Consider the following 5,507-nt stretch of genomic DNA (forward strand, 5'->3'; position numbering starts at 1 on the left):
CCGTTGTTTCAGTAGTCTACATTCTCACCTGTGTAGACTACTTTCCGAGGAGTCCCAGAACCAAGGTGGCTCCCGTGGAACCTGAGTTAGAAGCCTCTCAGGCCGGGCGGACACCTGTGCTCTGACCAGGAAGGTGGCCGGTTGTCTGGAGCCGAAAATGGCGCCGCCTCAGAGGCTCTGTGGCTCTCTCCTGTCCCAGAGACTGCTGGCCTCTGTATTCCACACTCTCACCTGTGCAGACTGCCCTCCACAGAGTCCGGAACCAAGCTGGCTCCCGTGGAACCTGAGGCAGAAGCCTCTCAGGCCCGGCAGACACCTGTGCTCTGACCAGGAAGGTGGCCGGTTGTATGGAGCCAAAAATGGTGCTGCCTCAGAGGCTGGAAGGGATAATTCTTGTGTTTGGCACAGCTCATCAAGGCGCACACCCTCCAGTTCCTGCTGTAGCTGAGTAAAATGGTCATGTCCTCGATGCTCAGCTCAAAGTCAAAGACCTTAAAGTTCTCAGCAATGCATGCAGGTGTCACAGACTTGGGGATCACTACCAAGTTTCTCTGAATGGGGAACCAGATCAGCATCTGGGCTGTTGGTACTTGGCTGCAACTGCTTTGATCCTGGGGAGTGGCCCTCCAGGAGAAGCTCAAGGAGCAGGTGGTGAAGCGCCAGGATCTCTTCATCATCAGCAAGCTGCGGTACACATTCCACGACAAGAGCATGGTGAAAGGAGCCTGCCAGAAGATACTGAGTGAACTGCAGCTGGACTACCTGGATCTCTGCCTTACTCACTGGCCCACGGGCTTCAAGCCTGAGCCTGATTACTTCCCACAGGATGCCTCAAGAAACATGATTCCCAGTGACAAGGATTTTGTGGACACTTGGATGACTATGGAACAACTAGTGGATGAAGGTTTGGTAAAAGCAATTGGTGTCTCCAACTTCAACCCTCTTCAGATTGAGAGGATCTTGAAGAAACCTGGCTTAAAATATAAGCCTACGGTGAGCCAGATCGAGTGTCACCCATACCTAACTCAGGAGTGCCATTGCAAAGGCATCGTGACGACTGCGTCAGTCCCCTTGGTTCTCCTGACAGGTCCTGGGCCAAGCCTGTACCCATCTCTCCTTGAGCATCTTTCTATAGTCATATTTTTATGCTGTTTTGTTTTGTTTTGTTTTTAAAGTCCTGTCCCCTCTGTTTTGTGGGACTTCAAGACATGAAGAGTAGATCATTTGTTATAGTCGTTGAAAGCTCTAAAACTCAAATCATTCAATTAATTTTTAAATCCAGCTTTCTCCTTGGTCTTTTCTAGTATGTAACTTCCATTTTTCTACCTTCTAGTTCACTGAATATTCCATCTGTGCCATCCATTCTGTTCTTGAGTCTATCCATTGGGCTGTTTGTTTCAGTAATTGTTCTTTCAGTCATGAAATTTCTACATGCTTGTTCATATGTCCTCTAATGGTTTATGGGGACTTCCTATCCTTTGTTCTGTCAACAGCACATTTATAGTGCTCATTAAACCTTTTTTTTGTCATAGCTGCTTTTTGAACATCTTATACAGTTTTGACAGTTTTATGGTATTAGTGATGGTACCACTTGATCCCCACCCCCACCCCCGCTCCTCTTCTAATTCTGTTTGAGTTCTTGCAGTGTTCAATACGATATATAGTTTTCAGTTGAAATCTGGACATCTTTGTGTTACATGATTCTCAGTCTGAAGTCTTCTTTATTTCACTTTTTAGCTGGTGTATTATTCTCTCTCTCTCTCTCTCTCTCTCTCTCTCTCTCTCTCTCTCTCTCTCTCTCTTTCTCTAATAGCTACTAATAGGGGAAGAGTAGGGTACTTCTTTTGGAAGAGAAAGATATGTAGTTAATATCTGTTAATATCTATTAACTCACAAGGCAGCACAAGCCCCTCCTAACTGCTATATAGAGCAGAGAATCTCTCCTGTAAGCCCCCACCCCCACAACAGTTGTAAGGCCTGCATTTCACCACTCATTGTTTCTCCTAAAACAATCCTAAATGGTTTTAAAATTCCTCATCACAGTCTAATGCTGGTAGCCTCAACATTTGCAGGTACAATGCACTAATGTTTTACATAAAGCAGAAACTATTGTCTGGATGTTTCTCCCTCGCTATAGCCCATTCTTAGTGTTTAGACTAGAGCTTGTCAGGAGTGCTTTTACTATCTGTGTTACTTGGCTTTAAGATGCTAATCTTTATTTGCTATGAGTCAGGCTGTATGAGGTAAAATGAAAACTCAGAAAACCAAGTGCTCTAACTGGTCCTCCCTCATCTTATATCTTAAAAATATTTCATGTCGGATTTATATATAAGACCTATGGTTGATTTGGTTTGTTTGGTTTCTTTTGTTGGTGTTGCTGGTTTTTTATTTTTATTATTTATTTATTGTTTGTTTCTTCTCTCATAATTAATTCCACTCAAGAAAATTGCTATGTATGCTGTATGTGGTGCAAGACTGTTTCATCAACTGAATGACAACTCCAGCCCCTGTATTCTTAATTATGCTTACTGGTTGATGAAAAGAGTGTTCACTCCATCCTCCTGTACCAGACACCTAGTTAACAGTGTTTTAAAAATAACATCATCTATAATGACTTTTTACAGGTTGTTTATTTTGTGAAAAATCCATAGATCTGTTGACGTAATGGCTATGGGCAACCTGTTTAAATGTATGGATTCAAAATGTACTTTTGTGTTGATTCATAGCATTAGAATCTCTTCAATCTCCTAAGGAGCAGGGAAAGCTATAATCTATAATTAATGTTCACTTAACATACAGGCAGAGTACTTGACCCAGACGCACACATTATAACCATGCATCAGAAATAAGAGTAAAAAATAAATGCTTAGAATCCAGACACTGGCAGATTCTAGTTCTTGTGAGACTGAGGCAGAAAGATTTTGAGTTAAGAAAAGTTACAAAGGGAGACATTGTTTCTGAAAGGAAGATGACTTTATAAATAGAAACAAATACGATACATGTTATTTGCAACCTTTGGGGAACAAGTTGACAAAAATCTTTCAATCTCAAGCTCTCATGTTTCCTTACTATAACTTTCATTTTATTACAAACACATGTAAATACAAGCTAGGGTTTTATAAATTTTGCAGTAAATTAATAGATGATTCACTGTTCATCTAACTCTAGTGTCTAGATTTTTGATTATTAGAGACCTGCAATACTTGGATAAAATGAGTGTGCATTTACTAGTTCAGATTAGAGAGCATAGAAATAATATCCAAAGTCACAATAATCTCTAAATTTAGCTCCAGTGATCGAGCCACTTGCAGATGGGAATTTGCAACACAGATAAGCTCAGTAGATAGAATGTCAGAACAAAGTCTCTGTAATTTACTTAAGAGAAGTCCACAGGTGCATGAAAAAAGAAAGAACAAAGGGGTTAAAGAGAGGGTGGAAGGAAAGAAAAAAGGAAGGAAGGAAAAAGAGAAAAGTGAAAAAGAGAAGGAAAGAAGGAAGGAAGGATAAAAGAAGGAAGGAGCAAAGAAGGAGGAAGGAAAAAAGAAGGAAGAAAGGGAAGAAGATGAACGAAACAAATGAAGGAAGGAAGAGAGAGAAAGAGAGAGGGAAAGAAGAGAGAAAACAGTGATGAGGAGGAAAGCATGAGTTCACTAAGTAAGATCATGGCAAAGATTGACCCATTTGAATGGACTTGATGGAGGTTAAGTAGTGGATGTGGAATTGACAGGGAGCAGAGCACATTGCCCAGGTGCTCAGACATTGGCACATAATTATAAACCGTGTTATAAATCATAGCGAGAGCTGATCCAAAGGATCGCATATATGTAAATAAATAGAGATACACCTTTGGTCAGGCTTGTAATAAGTGCCATGCATTTCCTCTATTACAGTGGGCACTAACAGGATGCACAAAGGATTTCGACCTTCATAACTAAAGGCTTCAGCATCCTCCTGAAGAAGGATGTCTTCTTCAAGAAGTTATTGGATAACAGAATATGAATTCTGGATTTAGAGTTCATAGTGATAAACATTGTACCATGATATCTTAGGGCAGTGGTCCTCAACCTTCCTAATGCTACAACCTCTTCAGGCACTTTCTCATATTGTGCTGATCCCCAACCATAAAATTATTTTCATTGATACCTCATAACCATAACTTATATGTAACTGTAATAAATTGTAATGCAAATATCTATGTTTTGGAATGATCCTAGGCAACACCTATGAAGGGTCAGTCAAACCCAAAGGAGCCACGACCTACAGGTTGAAAACCATTGTCTGACAAGACTAAACATTTCCTTATGTCCAGTTAAGACTGGTCTATTATACAGAAAATGCTTTAACAGAATAACAGTTTATAAACGTTAGAAAAAACTTACTCCAGAGTTTCTTCCATTCACTAGAGATACACATAATCATCCAATGCAGAGGTAGAAATCAATAAAAGGTTCTTTATAATGCTACACCAAGAAACACTGTCTCAAAAAAGCAAAGTAAAAGAGTCAGCTAAGTAAGCCAATAAGCAGCACTCCGCCATGGTCTCTACATCATGCCTTTGCCTCCAAGCTTCTGCCCTATTTGAGTTCCTGTTCAGACTTCCTCCAGTGATGGACTATTGTGTAGAAGTATATGACAAATAAGTTGTTTTGGTTTTGGTCATGGTGTTTCACAGTGGGCAACAGAAACTATAAGCCTGAAATTGGAAGCAAGATAGTAGGGCACTGCTGTGACCAACCTAACTAGTGTTTTGGAGAGGACTGTGGAAGGATATTGAAAGTTTGGATGAGAACAATCATTGAGTGATTTTTCAAAGTTTGTCGAGCTGCTCTGTGGGAGCCTGGAGGTTAGAATGTTGAGAGCTGTACAGATGATGGAGGCCTGGGCTTGTGATGTTTCAAAAGGAATGAAAAACCCTATTGGGCCATTTATATGAAGAATCTGTAGTGCCTGGACAGCTAGAGCTAAACAATTGGCTCTGTTTAACAAGAAGCTAGAACCACTAAAGTAAGACCTCTGCTTTTCTGGGACAATGAATGTGAGTCTGTAGGGACTGAAGAATCAGCTGTGATTAAGAAGGGACCAGTATCATTGAGATAAAGTCTTCTGAAAAGTGATTCCTGTGACATATATCATTCTCAAGATAGCTACAGTTGTACCTTGTGCAGCAGTCAAACTTGGCACTGTCTGTATAAGAGTTAAAGGTAGTACTGATTTTGAAGGCATGAAGGAGATATGGAGAACAGCTAAGGCTTGGCACTGTGAGAGGCCAGAAGAGGCCTCAGGTGAAGGTATAGACTCAGTAACAGTTGAACCTCCAAGATTGAAGGGGTCATAAAGAGAAGTTTGACGCTTGCTACCACAAACACAGCCCGCTAGACCTTATTAGTGAAAGTGCAAATCAGTTTCAGCAAGAGACTCCAGTACTTTAGAGATGCCAGTACCATGGGATGACCACTAAGAATAGCAGCAACAGTGAAGTAGAGCCAGCTGAAGCTTGGAAGACAGGT

At 40.9% G+C, this 5,507-nt stretch overlaps 1 pseudogene; it reads left to right on the forward strand.

Moving 5' to 3' along the window:
- LOC110294849 overlaps nt 1-1,121 on the forward strand; it is a 2,397-nt pseudogene extending 1,276 nt beyond the window's left edge.
- Nucleotides 1,122-5,507: the final 4,386 nt, after the last annotated feature.

Source organism: Mus caroli, chromosome 5 (genome assembly GCF_900094665.2).
Source record: "Mus caroli chromosome 5, CAROLI_EIJ_v1.1, whole genome shotgun sequence".
Classification (NCBI taxonomy): Eukaryota; Metazoa; Chordata; class Mammalia; order Rodentia; family Muridae; genus Mus; species Mus caroli.